Here is a 23,108-nt window from a genome sequence, read left to right as displayed (position 1 = left end):
CTCACAGATATTTGATGTTTGCCTTTATTATAAAGTGGAAAACTTTATATTTATATTCCTTGTTGGCAGCAGCAAGGACTTACCAAGATTATTAATTTATATTTATATTCCTAAACTTTAACTTTATATTCCTTGTGGAAAACTGTACTTGCTTCTGTGCACTTCCTTTTTTTTTTAACACAGCGCATGTGTGTCATCTGTAAAAATTGTGTCAGACCATATGTGTGCAGGTCCCATGCAAACTCTCAGAGTTCACAGCTGTTTTCCGGCAGGGCATGTGAGACATGAGACAAACCCGCCACCCTTTGAGTCTGCCAGTCTGAGCTTTTGTGCAAAGGTGAAACAGTCATCAGATGATGGGTTATTTTTGCAGGCATCACCTCCACATTAAAGGGGCACCGATACAGAATGACGCAGGCTAACAACTTAGCAGCAGCAGCAAATTGGCATATATTCTAATAAAGGGCATTGCCTTAAGAACTGTTTAGAAAAACAGCTGTGCAGAGACCCATAGCATCCATGTCCTCTAGGGACATCCTTTGCAGCGCTAGGCTGGACATTCTTCAGTGCAACAACAGGAAGGAGCAGGCCGTCCTGGTGCAGATGGACCGATATCGCGGACTGATCCTCTTGCACTCAAAACACACCAGGCAGTATCTGCATATCGTCTTTGTGTCTCTGGGGAATGAAGACAGCAGGAAATGGTTGGGATGTGATCTCTGGTTTAACAGTACACACAGGGTGAGGGTCAGAGCTGGTGTAAATGGCGGGAGAGGCGCATTTCATAAGCCATGCTTGGACTTTATGCTCTGCTTTACATTACGTGTGATCCAGAAATGTGCTTTGTGTGTCAGAGCCGATATATGATTAGACTGAAGAATGTTTGATTTCCAAAAGTTCTTTCAGTTTCCCTGCCACATTGTCACTGGTTAAGGGAGAAAGTAGGAGCACTTATTTTATTGAAGATGATGCCACAATCGAAAAATGCACCAGAATTGTGATTAAGGAATACGTTTGCATAGAGGTGTGACTTGAGATTGCAATTTATTAATTAATTTATTATAGCTAAAATCCAGAAAGTATTCACGGCGCTTCACTGTTTCGACATTTTGTTATGTTAGAGCTTTATTCCAGAATAGAGTAAATAAAATTTTTCTCTCAAAATTATACTCACAACACCCCATAATGACAACATGAAAATAAGTTTTGTTTTGTTTTGGGTTTTTTTTTTTTTTTCTTGCTTTTTTGGGGGGGAATCTATGAAAAATGAAAATCTAAGAAATCACCTGTACATAAGTATTCACACCTTTTGGTCAATACCTTGTTGATGCACCTTTGGCAACAATTTCAGCCTCAGGTCTTGAATATGATGCCAAAAGGTTGGTGCACCTATCTTTGGGCAGTTTGGTCCATTCTTCTTTGCAGCACCTCTCAAGCTCCATCAGGTTGGATGTGGAGTGTCGGTGCACAGCCATCTTCAGATCTTTCCAGAGATGTTCAGTCGGATTCAGGTCTGGGCTCTGGATGGGACACTCAAGGACATTCACAGAGTTGTCCTGAAGCCACTCCTTTGATATCTTGGCTGTGTGCTGAGGGTCATTGTTCTGCTGAAAGATGAACCATTGCCCCACTCTGAAGTCAAGAGCGCTCTGGAGCAGGTTTTCATCCAGGATGTCTCTGTACATTGCTGCATTCATCTCTCCCTCAATACTGAATAGTCTCCCAGTTCCTGCCACTGAAAAATATCCCCACAGCATGATGCTGCCACCACCATGCTTCATTGTAGGGATGGTGCCTGTTTCCTCCAAACATGACGCCTGGCATTCACACCAAGTCGTTCAATCTTTATCTCATCAGACCAGAGAATTTTGTTTCTTATGGTCTGAGAGTCCTTCAGGTGGCTTTTGTTAAACTCCAGGTGGGCTGTCATGTGCTTTTTACTATGGAGTGGCTTCCGTCTGGCCACTCAACCGTACAGGCCTAATTGGTGGGTTGCTGCAGAGACGGCTGTCCTTCAGGAAGGTTCTCTCTTCACAGAGGAATGCTGGAGCTCTGACAGAGTGACCACCAAGTTCTTGGTCACTAAGGTCCTTCTTCCCTGGTCACTCAGTGTAGATGGACGGCCAGCTCTAGGAAGAGTCCTGATGGATCTGTACTTCTTCCATTTATGGATGATGGAGGCCACTGTGCTCATTGGGACCTTCAAAGCAGTACCTTGCTACCTACCAGCAGCAGTCCCTTCCCCAGATTTGAACCTCAAGACAATCCTGTCTCAGAGGTCTGCAGACAATTCCTTTGAATTAATGCTAGGGTTGAGTATCGAGAACCGGTTCTTTTTGGGTATGGTTAAGAAATGATTCGATCCATCGATATCAATAGTGTTTTTGCTTAATAATTCCCTTATCGGTCCTTCAAAGCAGCCGTTGTTTTGGGGGGTGTTTGTCGGGAAAATGATCGTTTCTCTACATTGATTACAGACCCTGCAGCGGGTTGATTACAGACCCTGCAGCGGGTCTGTAATCAACCGCTTCTGCAACGCGACTCCACTTTGAAGCGTGAACCAATGAAGCAATGCTTTGATCTGCTGGCTCGTTGGTTCTTTGTTTTATTTCGCTTTATCTTAACTTTTCCCCGCTAAATCCCCAAAGAGCATATGTCTGTGAGTATTATTTACCTTTTTTATGTTAAACCAACCTGTTATGGTCTTCTGAAACAGTTGAAAGATGTATTTTATAACTTAAAAACGGGACCGATGCTAACGCGTTAGAATGTCTATGGCATTTTCAATGTTAAAGTTAGCATTAGCTGTTCACATCTCAGCACGTTTGTGTGCATTTGTTTTCTGTATAATAATTAATGGCTCAGCATTTGTTGTTGTAAAATAGTCAGATGTATTAAAAATTGTAATTTTTTAAAATTTATTTTAATAGTAGCAACAACAGCAATAATAGTAATAAATCTTCAGAAGCGGCAAGTCCACTTCTTAACCCCTCTCAAAGCCATTAAAATATGTAAATGATTCATTTTTGTGTGGATTAAAGTCACTAACTGGGACTCTTATCTTGTTGCAGTCAAGAAACAAGAATCGTGCTCCTTTTTGTTGGCACAGCGGTGAACGGTGTGCGGCTGTCTGCCAAGACAGAGTCTGGTCGGAATTAATAACTTCAAAACGAATTGCCGCTTTAAATAAAATGACACCTCTTACAAACATTGTAATACAGATAATAAACTACAATAGACTAAAATGTTTTTTCCTCCCAAAATGAGACATCCTGCGTTCTTTATATTATGTCCAAAGTTTAAGGATCCAGTGACCAATTTCATATTTATTTACTTTAAGACTCAATTTTTATTGAGTCTTAAAATGTTGTTGACATAGAAAACCTGTAAATCCTACTTTAAGGAATCGGATCGATAAGCGGAATTGATAATGGCATCGATATCGATAAAATCTTATCAATACCCATTCCTACTTAATGCTTGGTTTGTGCTCTGACATGCACTGTCAACTGACCTTATATGTACACAGGAGTGTGCCTTTCCAAATCATGTCCAATCAACTGAATTTACCCAAGGTGGACTCCAATAAAGTTGTAAAAAAAAGTGGAAACAGGTTGTACCTGCGCCCAGTTTTGAGCTTCATGGCAAAGGCTGTGAATACTTACGTACATGTGAGTACTTAGTTTTTTTTTAAATTTTCAATACATTTTCAAAAATCTAAAAAAAAAAAAAAAAAATCACTGTCGTTATTGGGTATTGTGTGTAGAATTTTGAGGCAAAAATGCATTTCGTCCATTTTGGAATAAGGCTAGGACACATAATGTGGAAAAAGTGAAGCACTGTTACATTCTTGATGCACTGTATCCCCGGGTGCTATTGCATGAAGCGGATGAGTGCCTATAAGCACGTGTGCACGACACACGCGAGACACATGGGGGCACTTAGACACATTTCACATCCAGCTCGAAAGTGATCCTCTGCTGACTGTTTTCATGCTAACAGCGCAAATGGCCACACATTTTCAAAGTGTCAGGTGAGCGGTGTTAGATGTTCATGTTTGTACCTGGAATTTGGCCGATGCCTGCCGCGAGAGGGATCGAATGTGCTCTCACAGCGCACACTCTGTCTTTCAGCCGCTGGTGTTGTAGCAACAGGTGTATGAGGTGTTGGAGGCAGCTACGATTTTACACGTATTACATATGATCTGCTTCATGCGCAATTTGACCACATTCATACTATGTGTGAAGGGGCCTTAATCAGATTCATCAACATGAGAAATATGAAATTGATGAAAGGCTCTTACGGTTGGTTTTGATACATTTTTGATCAATTGTTCAGTGCTAGCATGTCTCATTTTTAAAATGACACACAGTTTTAACTTTTATTCCGTTTCTGCCTGGTCTTTTAAATCCAGTCACAAACTTTCAGTCACTTTACATCCACACCCTCCTTCTCATGCCCTGAGATGGAAACACCTGAATAATTATTTAAACCTGCTCTGCCTCACCAACAACTACACAGAATACATCAGTTCACATTCCGTCAGAAACGGCCAGGTCGCCCTGTCAGTCTGCTCATCATCCAGGCCTTATTCTCCTTGTTCAAGTTTTTCCTGATAACCTTGTCTCGCTCTGCTTAACCACACCTGGTTCTAGGACTTTGCTTGTTAACAGGGACTCTGAAATTTGCCACACATTCCATTGTCACTTCAGTTTTATCGAGCGTCGTTCTTTGTTCCTCACTTTTTCTGCCTTATTGTATTTAGCTCTTTTCTTATTATTTAATGTTTGTATTTTAAACCTACTCAGGTTCATCCATTAACCTATGCAATTAGAGGTGCATCGATCAGGATTTTTTAGGCCGATCACTGAAATTTTGATCGGCCGATACCGATCAAGTACATATTTGGATCATGCCCAAAATAATAATAAATTAATATATAAACAAAAATAAATTTAAGAAATATTACAATTTGAAAACAAATGCACCCGAACGTGATGACAGCTGCAAATGCGTAATGCTAACTTTTAACATTGAAAATGCCATAGACATGCTAACGCGTTAGCATCGCTCCCGTTTTTAAGTTATAAAATACGTCTATCAACTGTTTCAGAAGATCATAACAGGTCGGTTTAACACAGAAAAGGTAAATAATACTCACAGACGTATGCTCTTTAGGGTTTTAGTGGGGGAAAATTAAGCGAAAGAAAGAAAGTATAAACAAAGCAACAGGCTCGAAGCATTGCTTCAATCTGCGAACCACTGGTTCGATTGGTTCAAGGTTCAGAGCAAAGCCGCGCTGCAGAAAAGTTGATCAGGGACCCGCTGCAGGGTCTGTAATCAATGTAGAGAAATGATCATTTTCCTGACAAACACACCAAGCGCTCCCTGCGCTACTGCCTGCACTGTTGTGATCGGTCCTTTTGATTGGCGCATTTTGCCGATCACCGATCAAACCGATCAAGGCGTGATCGGCCGATAATGATCGGTGGCCGATCGATCGGTGCACCTCTGTATGCAATACATTCGCAGGATATTACAGCTTATTTTATTCCTTTTAATCAGAATTAAAATCTTGTTAAACACTAAAGTAGTGAACTGGGTCATAGCAAACCTATGTGCAAAAATAAATGGATAGGTGTCTGTTGAGATGTATGTGTGTATTTTTCTCCTTATATCTCTGACCAGTCAACAGAAAGAAGGCAGATTTTAAGTGCTGCCTTTGGTGTTTGATGTTATGAATGGGTCTGAGAGCGTGCGCTGGTGCTGTGCGCCACCACATCCACCACAGTACAGAACTGTCCTCCGTCTTGGACAACAATGACCCAAGGCATTTCTGGGCAGGGTTCCGCGTCCAGCTCTCGGAATTTGCTACACAAGTCATCTATCTGCTGCAACCAGATAAAATGTAGCTGTCCGCTCTGCCTTTTCCAGTTGGTGGAGTCCTCACCATAGGACCCTAGCATGTTATAAACAGTTAATAGGGCACCCCAAGAGTTGTAACTAACAGAGAACTACTGTTTGCCTATGGTCACATGAGCTACAAATGTGGGTGACAAGCAGGTGGTATTTATCGCTTGGTGGGCGTGCCCAGGATGTTGCCATATCCTGGTTATTTGCCGTTAATGTGCACAATATTTAATGACAAGGATGGAAAAAAGTGACGTCACTGTGATTTTTTTTCCTTCATGCTTAAGAGCTTAACGCAACCAAAGTTTTATTGATTTGTTTCAGTGCAACATCTTTTACAGTGATGTTCCTGTATCGCTAGTTAGCATTTTCAATTTCAATTTATTTTCATTTATATAGCACCAAATCACAACAGAGTTGCCTCAAGGCGCTTCACACAAGTAAGGTCTAACCCCCAGAGCAACAGTGGTAAGGAAAAACTCCCCCTGAGGAAGAACCCTCAAGCAGACCAGACTCAAAGCATGGTCTTGTAAATCCCTTCAGAGATGTCATGTGGTTACACAAACAGAATTTTTAGATTTAGAAGTGTTTATTTCTTGCAAACTTTTTCAAAATAAATGAGAAAAAAATGGCTAATATGTTAGATTTATACAGAAATAAGCTGTTTTAAAGCGTTTTTTTCCTCCATCTTATTTTGTTTGAGCGAGCAGCCAGCTGACATCACACCACACTGCCCTTAGACTCTGATTGGCATTCGCCGTGTCGCGTCGCTCAGCATTTGCGTAAAATAGACTTCTTGCCTATTTTGGCCCCACTTTGCTGGTGTCATCACGAGGGTTGTCTCTTGTTGCTGCAGAATGCTCGCTGTTGCTTCTAGCTAACCGATGTTACTTCTGTTTTGGATTTAAATTTTAAAGTCCTTCACTATAATTCAGCAGTGGACCTGCAGTGGATTTCTTTGATGCTTTGAATGGCCTATAAACTTTTGTTTTCAGTTCGATCCGGTTTTGATACACAACTGCAGATACTGGTTGATGTCGCATGTAGCTAATGTGACCCTTGGGTAAGCAGCAGTAATTTAAAAAAATAACTGTTACGACCACAACTAATTCTTTGTTTTGTGCATACGTTAGCTTTACTCCTTGCCGTAACCGACAGCTCAGCAACAGCAAATAACAGTCCAACAATACTCACTGCTACGTGAGGTAAACGTAAGCATGCTTTACGATTGAAACTTTATTCATGAAATGTCTTAAAACAGCTTTACACATGGCAGATGTGTATTTTCATAAATGTTTAAATTTTATTGAAGTTTTTAATGGCTGAATTAGTTGATAAATCAGCCATATTAGCGAACATTCATCCAGGCAAAAGTTGTATTATGAGAAATAAGTTGATCGGGAATTTTTGTGATATTAATTTAATCATTTAAACTGGTAAAACCCTTGTGCTTAATTTCCTCAGTTGCACTTCAGTGGCAAAAATGTAGATCCATTTCCAGCTACTGTCGTTGCTTAAATTCCTTATTATTTTGTCTGCGGTGCCCCGATATTGTGCAGGTTTTGACTGCACTGTTCTGAGTGTTTCCTTAAGACCTATTTGGCATTGTGTACTTAATTTTGTGACTCATTCAGCTGTACGATATCGTGTGAACAGACTGATGGATTACATTGTCCGTATGAATCAAGGAGTGGGGCACGGCAGGAATGCAACAACCAGATGACCTCAAATGGAAACTTCAGGACTACTGAATCAAGCGGGCCATCTCATTTTCTCAAATAAACACTCAAAACACCTTTCCAAGCTCAAAGCTCTTCCCTCCATTAGTTGGTCTCAACTTGGCTCAGTATTGGCTGCACCACACCCAGCTGTTGGTCCAATGCCTTGTGTTGGGTCTTTCAGCCTGAAGTGCATCCTTTGCTCCAGTCCTCGCCAACGCACTGAAGGAGAGCAATGATGTCATGGCCAAGTCTCAGAGTTATAATTTTCATCTGTTAATTGCACAGAGGTAGAGAAGAGCTAAAAATACACACCACATCTGGGCCTTTAAGTGGGAGGGAGGAAGCCAAGCGGAGAAGGTTCCAAGTATGGCCATCTTTTGCCCAGACATAGTTGGGGGTGGAGAGATTCAAAAGGTCTGCTGGAGCCCTGTGGTTTTCTGAAGCTCCACACCGCTGAGGCCTACAGTATGTCTGAAAACCAAAGGAAAGAAAGGGAAGAGAAAAAAGGAGGCACAAAAAGAAGAAAGGAGGAAGGGAGGGCTTACTCTTATTGCATTGGAGCTCAGATGTGACGCTCTGATTGCTCCCAGCGGTTGTGGTGAGTATAGCGTAGAGGAGGTGGGGTACAGTACAAGGAGCGCAGCGTTAGCTCTTTGCCAGATGTCGTCATTGGCCCCATGCTGCAGTATATAGTAGACACACACTGAGAGACATAAGTACCGTTTCACAAGCAAGAACAGCAAGATGTTAGCTGAGAAAAGGCAGCCGCCGCCTCACAGCAGCAAAGTCTTCATGTGTGGCTGTTGGAAAGCTAGCGTAGGCCATAGCATCAAATGCTTACTCCGCTGTTGGAGGTTTCACATCTCAGAATATGCCACATGAACATGCTGTGAAACATTATCAGATGTTAACAGTAACTGGAAGTAACTTGTGTGGTGTTAATGATTACAAGTTATATCTACATGGTTGTTCCACATAAAACCAAAACAGAGAAAGGAGGAAGACGTTGCATTCTAAACTTGTATTTGTTATAATTGCCTCCTGTTGCACTCTGTAATTCATTGGTTTTCACGGCCCGAGTCATCCACAGCCTACCCCTGACTGTCATATGAAACAGGCTACTTACACAATCACTTCTGGGTTCTACTGTTTTGTTGTTTCCGGTCCAACAATGATAACGTTCTACACCCGCAGGAGTTTCCAAAATTTGATCAGATTTGCAGAAAGACGAAAGCCCCAACCACAATTTTTTTAAAAAAGGATTTAAATTATATGTTTGGTCATATATACGTAACTACAAAGTAAAGAAAACAACAATTCACTGACTAAGTAACGTTAACTAACACGAAATGCTAGCTTTCAGACCAAACTAAAATAAAATGCTGTGTAACGTGTGCTGTAATCTCCGCACTACTGCTAAGAGAAGCTATTTTATGAGAGAGAAAAGCTCCACGTTACTGTTAAGAGTGGCTGTTTAACAGGGAAGAGAAGCTACCGCTAAGAGAGAAGCTACCGCTAGGAGTGGATAAGAAAGTTTATTTTACAGAGAGAGAAGCTACCAATAAGAGATGCTATTTTACTGGGAAGAGAAGCTACTGCTAACGGTTGCAGCTAGGGCTGCAGCTATCGATTATTTTAGTAATCAAATATTCTTGTTGTGAAAGTGTCGTGACACGGACCCACAACAGGGGGCATTAATGAACGAACAATGGATAAGCCAAAAGCAACAATTTAATGTTGTGAATTGCACAACGACGTACAGACAATAACAATATGGTGGACTGTCAATTATACACCAGGTGACGTGTGGGCAGGCTCGACGATAGAAGACGCCTGGCGAGAGAAGAGCCGGATCCCACACAGCTTCCACCACCAACGGAGCTGAAGAACACCGGAGCCGCCAAGCCCTGCGCCCCAGGTGGCCACTGTCTTCAGCAGTCAGACCCGGTACTGCTGGCAGAGAACAGAGACAGTCCTGATGAGTGTGAGTACGCACACTCAGTAATCCCACAGTCTGTGTTCTTTAAGGAGGGAGAACCTCCACCTCCAGAAACAATTTCACCCGTGCAGCTCCTGTTAGTCTCTTCCCTGGATGGAGTGAGAGGCGAAGACCGTCGCACTCCCACTATCCGCCAATCCAGCTTCAGACTGTGTCCACAGGAAAACGGCTGCACACAGAACAATGTTTAGATACAACAAAATCACAGCAGAGAAGGTTACCTGAATGGTAGCTGATTTCTCGGCGGGGAGGTGGAGTTGCAGTCTGGCCTTTATGGTGTTGGTGATGAGTAGTGGATGAGTGACAGCTGGTACAGATGATGAGTGACAGCTGTCACTCCTGGTTGCTCCGACGCCCTCTCCTGCTTGAAGCCCGCACTTCAAGCAGGGCGCCATCTTGTGGTGGTGGGCCAGCAGTACCTCCTCTTTAGCGGCCCACACAACAATTCTATCGATTATTCTGGCGAATAATCGTGTAATTGGGAAAAAATTAATTTAATTTCATTAATTTACTTAAGCTTAATTTAACAGTAATACTTGACAGAGAAAATAATAAGTCAGTTTAATGAACAACCACTTCAACTCCTCTTAAAATAAACATTTTTATTGGCATAAATTGGTGGCCTAACTTAATTGATAGCTGCTTCTTTAAAGTAGACCTGCACTGAAATAAATGCAGTCAGATCTTTGGACCAAAAAATGACTTATATTTACACATAAGATCCTTCTGAATGTTGTAAAGTAAATCTGCAAACCCAGATCTGTCATTCAACGGAGAAATCTTAGTTTAAAAATGACAAATTTACAGCTAAAATTTAGCCCTCCGCAAAACTGTCAGCACATCCGGGACGCTGCCGAGACGTCAGAGAGGAAACCCTATCCCAGCATGCATTGCACGCGCCAACTGTAATTTGTGGATTTACGTCAGTTTGCATCTCTTACAAAAGCACCTTTTTATTGTCTTATCGAGGGTTTTCATGTGACGTATCGGTCATGTCATTTTGTGTCCCGTGGCCATTCTGGATTACAACGCGGTGGCCGCTGTGATTACACTTCGTGCATTTGGCGAACAATTGCAGAAGTTTCAACGTCGGCGTGAAGAAGCCTCACGGCACCGTGGCACTGTGAGAGATCCGCCGCTAACAGAAATCCACTGCTCCCAGAATTTGATTTTATTTTATTCGGCAATAAAATTATATAACAATACATAAAAATACCGCAGAGGATAACACAAGAACGCTTCCAATACGGATGCTTATTTACATTGTGGTCCTCGAGCACCGAGCTGCTGATTCGCAAGCTGCCCTTCCAGCGCCTGGTGAGAGAAATCGCTCAGGACTTCAAGACCGACCTCCGCTGTCTTGCGGTACGTTTGGTGAGTATACATTTCTTTTATTGTTGCTTGAAAATGATTTTTGGGGACTTTTTCCATACGCCCATTTGATTGAGTGGTGTTGCATTGAAAATGTACTGTCTTTAGCCTCCGGTGTTACCGTTGCGGGGTACGGATGCGGGACCTGCAAAGGGGGGGGTTGGCTTTTCAGAGGATTTAATACTCCCATAATGGACTGATGCAGAAGGTGGCAGCGATGCCACAATAAGGATGCCAGCTGCCATTAAACACCACAGAAGAAGAAGAAGGGTACGTTTGGTTTTTGTCACAGAAGAGGTCAGAGTGCATTTTTGCATTCACAAAATGCCTCAAGAAACCACAAAAAATGCAAAAGTACTTACTTTACTTATATTTGTTATCAGTCTGGTTACATCGTCAGACTCTGATCCACTGATCCATGTTCTCTCAAGTTGAGAGGGTTACCGAGAAGAGGTGTAGCACCTGTGATGAACTTCTGCTATGCCCGGATGTTTTTTGTTGTCCATACTTCACGAGGTGTGTTTACATTGTGCCCTAAGCCAGTGTCGCAGACCGAACGGTCCGCCCCTAAAAATCAGTCCGCATTTTGCATCTGCGCGTGCATCATTTTGGACCACAACAGCACGTCTGAGATGGAGTCTCTTCACCCAAAGCAATCAAATGGATTAATGGGATTATTAATCATCAGCTGATAAAAGTAAAACCTCTTAAGTCATTCTAAAGTCAGTTTTAAACAGAAACAAGGCCGTTTCAAGCAGAAACTCGGCAAAATTCCGTGACGCTTTGAAATGATCAACGCGCAGTGAACGTATCAGCTAGCAGCGCGTTTAGCTGTGGTGCTCTGATCACTTCCGCCGTCTTTTATGATGAAATAATGCTGACTTTATGTGGAAATGATTGTTGTACAAACCCTTCAGATATCTGTCGCTGAGATAGATGATGACTGGAGTACAGTTTGAAGCAGAAACGAGGTTTTAAACCGTTAACTGTGGCTAATGACGCATGCGCAGATGCAACATGTGGACCGATTTTTAGCGGGAAACTGTTCGGTCGGTGACACAGAAACTCTGCTGAAACTGACCTCTCGTGTGAATCACGGACCACGAGACGGCGCGAGATTCACAACTGTGAAACAGCGAATTGAGCATAAATGAGGCCTTAGATGACAGTGGAAAGGAACTTTGGGTCTTCAGGTGACATGTGAGATCATTAGAAAGTACCCGTGAGTACATTTACACATGTTGGGTTTCATTGCTCTGTAAATTGTGCAAAGCGTCTCCTTGCAATCTTGTCTCTTGGAATTCTTGACTCTACTGTTTTGGATACACTCTTCTCTCTCTCTCTCTCTCTCTCTCTCTCTCTCTCTCTCTCTCTCTCTCTCTCTCTCTCTCTCTGTCTCTTTCTTTTTTAAATTCTCTGTACGCTTTTTTCTCTAGTGCTTTCTAACGTCTGGCAACCCCCCCTTTCACCTACATATCGCAGAATAGATGCTGGCTGGTTGGCTCACGTATCCCACATTCCCTTGTGGCAGCTGTAGAATAACGAAGAGTCCTGTATCCAGTATCCTGATTTAGCCAGCCATCTCTTTGTGTAACTTCAGAAACAGAGTTCATCCCTCTGTTTCCCATGAAAAACTCATCCACACCCAAGTGCAGTCTCATGATCTGATTCAGTTTAATACGGGGAACCTACAACCCCAATTCCAATGAAGTTGGGACGTTGTGTGAAATGTAAATAAAAACAGAATACAATGATTTGTAAATCCTCTTCAACCTATATTCAATTGAATACACCACAAAGACAAGATATTTAATGTTCAAACTGATAAATTTTATTGTTTTTGTGCAAATATTTACTCATTTTGAAATGGATGCCTGCAACACGTTTCAAAAAAGCTGGGACAGTGGTATGTTTACCACTGTGTTACATCACCTTTCCTTCTAACAACACTCAATAAGCGTTTGGGAACTGAGGACACTAATTGTTGAAGCTTTGTAGGTGGAATTCTTTCCCATTCTTTCTTGATGTACAACTTCAGTTGTTCAACAGTCCGGGGTCTCCATTGTTGTATTTTGCACTTCATAATGTGCCACACATTTCAATGGGCGACAGGTCTGGACTCCAGGCAGGCCAGTCTAGTACCCGCACTCTTTTACTATGAAGCCATGCTGTTGTAACACGTGCACAGTGTGGCTTGGCATCGTCTTGTTGAAATAAGGAGAGACGTCCCTGGCAGCATGTGTTGCTCCAAAACTTGGATGTAAATTTCAGCATTGATGGTGCCATCACAGATGTGTAAGTTGTCCATGCCATGGGCACTAACACACCCCCATACCATCACAGATGCTGGCTTTTGAACTTTGCGCTGGTAATAATCTGGATGGTCTTTTTCTCTTTTGTCTGGAGGACACAACGTCCATGATTTCCACTGTGGACTCATCAGACCACAGCACACGTTTCCGCTTTGTGTCAGGGTCACCTGATCCAGCCCTAACTATAAGCTTTAGCAAAAAGGAAAGTTTTAAGCCTAATCTTAAAAGTAGATAGGGTGTCTGTCTCCCTGATCTGAATTGGGAGCTGGTTCCACAGGAGAGGAGCCTGAAAGCTGAAGGCTCTGCCTCCCATTCTACTCTTACAAACCCTAGGAACTACAAGTAAGCCTGCAGTCTGAGAGCGAAGCGCTCTATTGGGGTGATATGGTACTATGAGGTCCCTAAGATAAGATGGGACCTGATTATTCAAAACCTTATAAGTAAGAAGAAGAATTTTAAATTCTATTCTAGAATTAACAGGAAGCCAATGAAGAGAGGCCAATATGGGTGAGATATGCTCTCTCCTTCTAGTCCCCGTCAGTACTCTAGCTGCAGCATTTTGAATTAACTGAAGGCTTTTTAGGGAACTTTTAGGACAACCTGATAATAATGAATTACAATAGTCCAGCCTAGAGGAAAATAAATGCATGAATTAGTTTTTCAGCATCACTCTGAGACAAGACCTTTCTGATTTTAGAGATATTGCGTAAATGCAAAAAAGCAGTCCTACATATTTGTTTAATATGCGCTTTGAATGACATATCCTGATCAAAAATGACTCCAAGATTTCTCACAGTATTACTAGAGGTCAGGGTAATGCCATCCAGAGTAAGGATCTGGTTAGACACCATGTTTCTAAGATTTGTGGGGCCAAGTACAATAACTTCAGTTTTATCTGAGTTAAAAGCAGGAAATTAGAGGGCATCCATGTCTTTATGTCTGTAAGACAATCCTGCAGTTTAGCTAATTGGTGTGTGTCCTCTGGCTTCATGGATAGATAAAGCTGGGGTATCATCTGCGTAACAATGAAAATTTAAGCAATACCGTCTAATAATACTGCCTAAGGGAAGCATGTAGAAGTGAATAAAATTGGTCCTAGCACAGAACCTTGTGGAACTCCATAATTAACTTTAGTCTGTGAAGAAGATTCCCATTTACATGAACAAATTGTAATCTATTAGACAAATATGATTCAAACCACCGCAGCGCAGTGCCTTTAATAGTCACTTGTAATGACTAACTGTGTTAACTGACAATGGTTTTCTGAAGTGTTCCTGAGCCCACATGGTAAGATCCTTTACACAGTGATGTCGGTTTTTAATGCAGTGCTGCCTGAGGGATCAAAGGTCACAGGCATTCAATGTTGGTTTTCGGCCTTGCTGCTTACATGTAGAAAGTTCTCCAAATTCTCTGAATCTTCTGATTATATTATGGACTGTAGATGATGGAATCCCTAAATTCCTTGCAATTGAACGTTGAGAAACATTGTTCTTAAGCTGTTGGACTATTTTTTCAGGCAGTTGTTCACAAAGTGGTGATCCTCGCCCCATCTTTGCTTGTGAATGGCTGAGGCTTTGGGGGATGCTCCTTTTACACCCAATCATGACACTCCCCTGTTTCCAGTTAACCTGTTCACCTGTGGAATGTTCCAAACAGGTGTTCTTTGAGCATTTATCAATTTTCCCAGTCTTTTGTTGCCCCGTCCCAGCTTTCTTGAAACGTGTTGCAGGCATCCATTTCAACATGAGCAAATATTTGCACAAAAACAATAAAGTTTATCAGTTTGAACATTAAATATCTTGTCTTTGTGGTGTATTCAATTGAATATAGGTTGAAGAGGATTTGCAAATCATTGTATTCGGTTTATATTTACATTTCACACAACGTCCCACCTTTATTGGAATTGGGGTTGTATGTTGTTCTATGTTGATTACTGATGTTATGTATTGACTGTAGCGACTTTGCACCAGCGTCACATGATAACAGCCAGAACCATCCATGCGTACAGGCAAAACAGTCTATTGGTGGGCATACAAGAGGTTTGAGTTGAGTTTGAGCCTAATTTCAGTGCTTATCTGCAACAGACAACAAGAGATATGGGTGTAAATGAGTATGTAATAATTTCAGAAGATCAGGCTCTTTAACCATGACAAATCAGCATCTGAAGATCACAGCGGCCTATAAACATGATCTACCGCATAGTTTGTTGATGTAACATGCCAGTGTAGCGTGCAGCATCACGATGTAACGCACAGTGCTTATCCCATGCGATGTGTGCAAAAAACCATAGCACACTAGTCGTACAGCTTTAGCACAATCATGGCACTTCTGGAAAACCTCGCAGTGATGTCACATTACGCATGACAGCATTACCATGAAAAACAAGAATTTACCAAAGTATGTCAAAGGTTGCAATGAAAAGTAAATTTTTATTGTAGAGGGGGAAAAAAAAATCCTAATTTGTCCATTTAATTAATGCTGGTAAATAATGTATTCTGCTGTAATGACTGACATGATGGCTTTTGCCAAAATGTGAATCTGTAAGAAAGGTGAGGTCATAGCTGCACAATTGGAATGATTGTGTCCAAACTCAGCCAGACTCACTCAGTCTCTCCATGTTTTTCAGAAGATCTTTTGTCCAGTTGCCTTCATTTTTGACATCTGTTGGCAAGCAAAAGAATAATTTTCCTTTGTCTCTGTGTTTCTTTTTTTCTGTAACCTACAGGAAAAAAAATGCACACATAATACTACATCCAACTACATGACATTTAACAACATTAAATATAAAATAAATGCTGACAGCTTGTTATATGCGCTGCAGTATGTATTTGTATTCCAAGATAGCAGCACGCACGATAGATGACGTCAGCTGCAGAGCCTCTAATGGCAGAGCTGTGTGTCCACAAGGAATGTGCCTGTACAAGGGAATAATGCAAGATTCAAAATTCTGTATTGTCATACATAGCAATTGTGACACCTGGAGGCACTCATGCACACATGCACCCTAAAATAAACAGTAAAATGAAATCTCATGATCACTAGAGCAAAGGTTATTGGCCTTTAGTGTGCTAAAATTGTAAGATACTTTCAAACAAAACAAAAATCATAAATTCCACTGGTCCATAAATAAAGTTAATTTCTGGCTATAGTGTTGTAGGTATTGAAATCTTCTGTATCCGTTCTAATGTAGCTGTGCGCTTCATTGCTCCAGTTGCTAAAGCTGCTCGTTCAGAAACCAAAGAGCAAATATATGAAACAAGATTTACTTGACAGAGGTAGTAAAACCTTTAAGTGTTGTTTTCTCTGCTGGGTAGCTGTTTAATATGTTTGAATTATGCAAAAATATATAAACACACCTTCCATATATTTGGCTTGGTGTCACATTTGCATGAATGAAGAGGTGGGAAAATATAAACAAGGACGTGCTCGTTTCTTGAGGTTTGAGTCCAGTTTGGTGTTTCCGACAGTAAGGGCCCACATGGTGTGATCTCATGTGGTTGCTGTGTAACAACACACACACATCACACGGAACTTATTATGCATGCACAACGTGTTTCCTTCCTGCACAGGCACACACGGTCTGGTGGACTGCTTTTTTCCTTGTGCCTACAGCCTGCAGGAATGATCTGTGCATTTAATCCCTCTTGTATGAAATACAGGGGAAATATAGTGATCAGCATGTCCGTCCGTCTGTCCAATCATCTATTTTCTCTTGTTAGTGTGATATCTGACGAACCAGTTGACCAATTTCATTTATATTTAGCATAAGAGTGTACTTGGGTGTTCCCTGACATCATTCAGTTATGGTGACCTTGGGGTCAGTTTCAGGAATACAGCAAGATATTCAAGATATTGTCATTGCCACCCTTGTTAGCGCGATATCTCAAGAACCAGTTGACCAGTTTCATTCATATTTAGCATAAGGATGTACTTGGGTGATCCCCCAACATTTTGTATTTCTGATTTGTGGAGACTGGGGGAGTATTCGTATATCCACTGCAGTGCAGTGGCTTAGTGGTTAGCATTGTTGTCTCACAGCAAGAAGGTCATGGGCTTGATTCCTACCTGTGGCCTTTCTGTGTGGAGTTTGCATGTTCTCCCTGTGATTGCATTGGTTTCCTTCGGGTGCTCCGGCTTCCTCCTACATCCAAAGACATGCAGTTTAGGTGGATTAGAAACTTCATAATTGCCCAGGTCTCCCTTGTAAACAAGATCTCGATCTCAGTGGAACTAACCTGGTTAAAGAAAGGTAAACAAAAAAAGGTCAACTCTTGATGACTCTTGTCATTGAATTCTGCCATAAAGCTTGTTTAGGCTCACATCTGTTCATCCATTTAGCTGAGATAGGGGTGGTCAGCTTGTTCCAGAAAGGGCCAAGAGGGTGCAGGTTTTCTTTGCAGCCACTGACTCCACCAGGTGATTTCACTGATTAATATCACTTTGAGCAGATGGAATCAGTTAATCAGTGAAATCACCTGGTGGAGTCAGTGGCTGCAAAGTAAACCTGCACCCTCTTGGCCCTTTCTGGAACAAGTTGCCTACCCCTGAGCTGAGATGACCACAAATTAATCAGCTGATCCTCCTGAAAACTTTGGTGTCAAGAGATAATAGGGCACTGCAATCTCATTTGAACCCTGTGTGATATAGTGGGATTTGTCCAGAAGAGAGCGAGAGAAGAGTGATCCCGTTCTGCAATATATTTGTTTTCGGTTGCAATTACCGAAGCTGTTGCAAAAAGTGTTTTTTTTTGTTTCGGTTCCCAGTGGAGAAGGGAAGACAGTGAGTGGGAGATGTGGTGTTGGTAAGTGTTAGCCTACATGGCTAACCAGAGTAGCTGCGTTCTCTCACTTGCAAAAGCACCTCACATGTTTAAGCTCCAGGTTATAAACAAACTGCAACACATGTCCACTTTCCCACTGCATCATCACTTTTTCTTTGCATTTTCTCTTTGTGTATAATTTGCCCATAAACCTATTGAAAATACCATGGTTTTTCCCCGGAGGTAGCAAAATTATCATCATATACGTCATATTTTACCCCTTTAGCACCCGCCCTCAAACGAGACTGCGGTGCCCAATTGTGTAATTTGCACTTTGTAATTTTTTTAGATGTTAAAAAGGGCCTGGGATGCATCACAGAATCTTTCAGGTCATCTGTGGAGCCCAGCCTTCTCTGGGCCTTACACCCATATTCCACAGGGCGCCATTCTTCTACGATCACCCACGAATCCAAAAAATACAATGGCTTAATCTGGCTTGCCTCCTCAGGCTGTCTTATAAATTGCAGACCTGGCAACTCTCCCGAAAATGAAAGAAATGAGCTGCAGCCTCGGCCAGACTTCATTAAAAATTGCAACAAATGCTGCTTGGCTTCAAATTTTTACCCCAGTGGAGCATGATCAAACAAGTTTCAACCAGCAGTCACTACGAATACCTCGTAAAGAAGTTTGAACATGATTGAAGCCGTTAAGACTGCGAATACCCAGAAGTTACCACATATGCTCAGCGATTTCAAGAAACGGGATGAAATTTTTGAACAGTTCAAAAATTGGATCCCGATTTCAAATCTGGTGCCAATGATCTCTAGCTACTACATACATCGAGTATATTCAAGATTGACAAAGATGGATCAAGAAGTTACTATGATGCTTCAAAGCATGCCCCAATTTGTTATTACTGATTAAACAGGAAGGAACGGCACCCTGTGGAATAGCCCCATTACCATGAAGTTACTGAGAGGGCTGCTGCGAGAGAGGTGGATGTGTGTCTCCTTTCTAAATTAAGAATCAGGTGCAAAAACGATTTTTTAAGAGATGCAAAAAGGCCTAATTTCAGGAAGCATTTGTGTGGTGATTGTTGTGCAGAATGTTCTGCCTACGCTTTGTTTGTAGATGTTTTGGTGTTCAATAATTATTTTAATTGGTCCACTTTTGAGTTTGAATTCTTTGAGCTTCACATGTGAATAAGCTATGCAGCGTCATGGTATGGGGTAAGCTAAAACCCTTGGGCCTGTTGTAAGGAGAAGACCAAGCCCACCATAGACTTTTGACTTGTAATGACTCAGTGCAGAGTGGCAGCACCAACACAAAAAGACGCAAAGGTGAGGTAAATATGCACGCTTGAGGTAAATATGCACACATACACCTGAAGGAAGTCTGTCATTTTCACCAATTTGATAATGACAAGAAGTGGTTTACTTTGAGGGATTCAGCTTGCCCCGTACTATTACATTGGATACCTGTTTAGCCCACGAAAGTGTTTGTGTCTGAACTCAATATCATTTTTGGCCCATTTGAAAAATTTAACCAAAAACATCTCGATCAAGGTCGAGGTTAAAATATTTCAGAGTTCCACTTTTAATATCTGTTTTTAAGAACCCCAGTGAGATGTAATAGCTTGCTGAAAAGATCCAACCCTTCAATTTCTAAACCCACATTTTCCAGTCTCAAAGGGAGGCTGGACCCCATCCCAGTGGTGACTGGACGAGGGGCCGCCAGTCTATCGCAGGCTTGCTGAAATCGAGTCTAATGAGTCTCCTTCTGGTTTTGCTGTTGTACTCGGTGGAGAGATGGACCACCCAGCTGCACTCAGCTGCTTTTCATGGGGTATCTGACCTTTGCACTCCTCGTCTCCATCTCCACCTGCTGACGTCTGTGGATTTCTGTGGGCTGTTTTCTTCTCAGAGCCCACAGCAGGTGTGACCTCTGTGATCTTCAGCCCCACTCTGATGTTACCTATTAGCAACTGACACACGGCAGCAGATAAATTAATCATTCTGCAGACATACACCATCGTCACCATCGAAAGTTGCTTGCTTGCAAATTGCTTGCTTGCCTCTACTGGTGGTTGGCTCTCACTGCGGTATTGTATCACTTACTGTTCCGGAGCACAGCAGTGTTTTTCTGTATCTGTTAGCTGTTTAATCTGCGCAGTTAGATTGATCTAGTTATCTAGATTACGATTTGTTTCCCAGTGTAATCTTTACGTGCCTTAACTAAAGCACTCCTTCTGCTGAATCACCTCTAAATTATTTACACATTATTCACTTTGCGTGTTTTTAGGAATCCGCTAGCTTAGCGTAGCTACTAGCTCTTAGCCGATTTAGCATGGCGGCTTCTCCTGTCTCTCCCGCACTTTTCTGCTCTGGGTGTGAAATGTTTAGTTATTCCTCGGCCTCCTTTAGCAGTAATGGTACTTGTAATAAGTGTAGCTTATTCGTAGCTTTGGAGGCCAGGCTGGGCGAATTGGAGACTCGGCTCCGCACCGTGGAAAATTCTACAGCTAGCCAGGCCCCTGTAGTCGGTGCGGACCAAGGTAGCTTAGCCGCCGTTAGTTCCCCCCCTGGCAGATCCCGAGCAGCGGGAAAGCAGGCTGACTGGGTGACTGTGAGGAGGAAGCGTAAGCCCTAACAGAAGCCCCGTGTACACCGCCAACCCGTTCACATCTCTAACCGTTTTTCCCCCACTCGACGACACACCCGCCGAGGATCAAACTCTGGTTATTGGCGACTCTGTTTTGAGAAATGTGAAGTTAGCGACACCAGCAACCATAGTCAATTGTCTTCCGGGGGCCAGAGCAGGCGACATTGAAGGAAATTTGAAACTGCTGGTTAAGGCTAAGCGTAAATTTGGTAAGATTGTAATTCACGTCGGCAGTAATGACACCCGGTTACGCCAATCGGAGGTCACTAAAATTAACATTAAATCGGTGTGTAACTTTGCAAAAACAATGTCGGACTCTGTAGTTTTCTCTGGGCCCCTCCCCAATCAGACCGGGAGTGACATGTTTAGCCGCATGTTCTCCTTGAATTGCTGGCTGTCTGAGTGGTGTCCAAAAAATGAGGTGGGCTTCATAGATAATTGGCAAAGCTTCTGGGGAAAACCTGGTCTTGTTAGGAGAGACGGCATCCATCCCACTTTGGATGGAGCAGCTCTCATTTCTAGAAATCTGGCTAATTTTCTTAAATCCTCCAAACCGTGACTATCCAGGGTTGGGACCAGGAAGCAGAGTTGTAGTCTTACACACCTCTCTGCAGCTTCTCTCCCCCTGCCATCCCCTCATTACCCCATCCCCGTAGAGACGGTGCCTGCTCCCAGACTACCAATAACCAGCAAAAATCTATTTAAGCATAAAAATTCAAAAAGAAAAATAATATAGCACCTTCAACTGCACCACAGACTAAAACAGTTAAATGTGGTCTATTAAACATTAGGTCTCTCTCTTCTAAGTCCCTGTTGGTAAATGATATAATAATTGATCAACATATTGATTTATTCTGCCTAACAGAAACCTGGTTACAGCAGGATGAATATGTTAGTTTAAATGAGTCAACACCCCCGAGTCACACTAACTGTCAGAATGCTCGTAGCACGGGCCGGGGCGGTGGATAGCAGCAATCTTCCATTCCAGCTTATTAATTAATCAAAAACCCAGACAGAGCTTTAATTCATTTGAAAGCTTGTCTCTTAGTCTTGTCCATCCAAATTGGAAGTCCCAAAAACCAGTTTTATTTGTTATTATCTATCGTCCACCTGGTCGTTACTGTGAGTTTCTCTGTGAATTTTCAGACCTTTTGTCTGACTTAGTGCTTAGCTCAGATAAGATAATTATAGTGGGCGATTTTTAACATCCACACAGATGCTGAGAATGACAGCCTTAACACTGCATTTAATCTATTATTAGACTCTATTGGCTTTGCTCAAAAAGTAAATGAGTCCACCCACCACTTTAATCATATCTTAGATCTTGTTCTGACTTATGGTATGGAAATAGAAGACTTAACAGTATTCCCTGAAAACTCCCTTCTGTCTGATCATTTTTTAATAACATTACATTTACTCTGATGGACTACCCAGCAGTAGGGAATAAGTTCATTACACTAGAAGTCTTTCAGAAAGCGCTGTAACTAGGTTTAAGGATATGATTCCTTCTTTATGTTCTCTAATGCCATATAACAACACAGTGCAGAGTAGCTACCTAAACTCTGTAAGGGAGATAGAGTATCTCGTCAATAGTTTTACATCCTCATTGAAGACAGCTTTGGATGCTGTAGCTCCTCTGAAAAAGAGAGCTTTAAATCAGAAGTGTCTGACTCCATGGTATAACTCTCAAACTCGTAGCTTAAAGCAGATAACCCGTAAGTTGGAGAGGAAATGGCGTCTCACTAATTTAGAAGATCTTCACTTAGCCTGGAAAAAAGAGTCTGTTGCTCTATAAAAAGCCCTCCGTAAGCTAGGACATCTTTCTACTCATCACTAATTGAAGAAAATAAGAACAACCCCAGGTTTCTTTTCAGCACTGTAGCCAGGCTGACAAAGAGTCAGAGCTCTATTGAGCTGAGTATTCCATTAACTTTAACTAGTAATGAGTTCATGACTTTCTTTGCTAACAAAATTTTAACTATTAGAGAAAAAATTACTCATAACCATCCCAAAGACGTATCGTTATCTTTGGCTGCTTTCAGTGATGCCGGTATTTGGTTAGACTCTTTCTCTCCGATTGTTCTGTCTGAGTTATTTTCATTAGTTACTTCATCCAAACCAATCAACATGTTTATTAGACCCCATTCCTACCAGGCTGCTCAAGGAAGCCCTACCATTATTTAATGCTTCGATCTTAAATATGATCAATCTATCTTTGTTAGTTGGCTATGTACCACAGGCTTTTAAGGTGGCAGTAATTAAACCATTACTAAAAAGCCATCACTTGACCCAGCTATCTTAGCTAATTATAGGCCAATCTCCAACCTTCCTTTTCTCTCAAAAATTCTTGAAAGGGTAGTTGTAAAACAGCTAAC

The 23,108-nt window shown here is 41.9% G+C and overlaps 1 protein-coding gene and 2 long non-coding RNA genes across 4 annotated transcripts in view; 2 read left to right on the top strand and 1 right to left on the bottom strand.

Moving 5' to 3' along the window:
* arhgap23a (Rho GTPase activating protein 23a) overlaps positions 1-23,108 on the top strand; it is a 201,235-nt gene that overhangs the window by 74,305 nt on the left and 103,822 nt on the right. The gene's annotated exons all lie outside the window — the stretch shown is intronic.
* On the top strand, positions 6,641-21,780 carry LOC117527276. Its single transcript, XR_004565484.1, has 4 exons — positions 6,641-6,732; positions 8,235-8,240; positions 17,202-17,206; positions 21,770-21,780. It is a non-coding gene; the product is annotated as an uncharacterized LOC117527276 (long non-coding RNA).
* On the bottom strand, positions 7,537-8,224 carry LOC117527277. The gene is made up of 2 exons (XR_004565485.1): positions 7,944-8,224; positions 7,537-7,850 (listed from the first exon to the last, which is right to left on the bottom strand). It is a non-coding gene; the product is annotated as an uncharacterized LOC117527277 (long non-coding RNA).

Source organism: Thalassophryne amazonica, chromosome 16, assembly GCF_902500255.1.
Source record: "Thalassophryne amazonica chromosome 16, fThaAma1.1, whole genome shotgun sequence".
Lineage (NCBI taxonomy): Eukaryota > Metazoa > Chordata > Actinopteri > Batrachoidiformes > Batrachoididae > Thalassophryne > Thalassophryne amazonica.
Note: the sequence above shows the minus strand (reverse complement) of the source record. Positions and strands in the feature narration are given on the sequence as shown.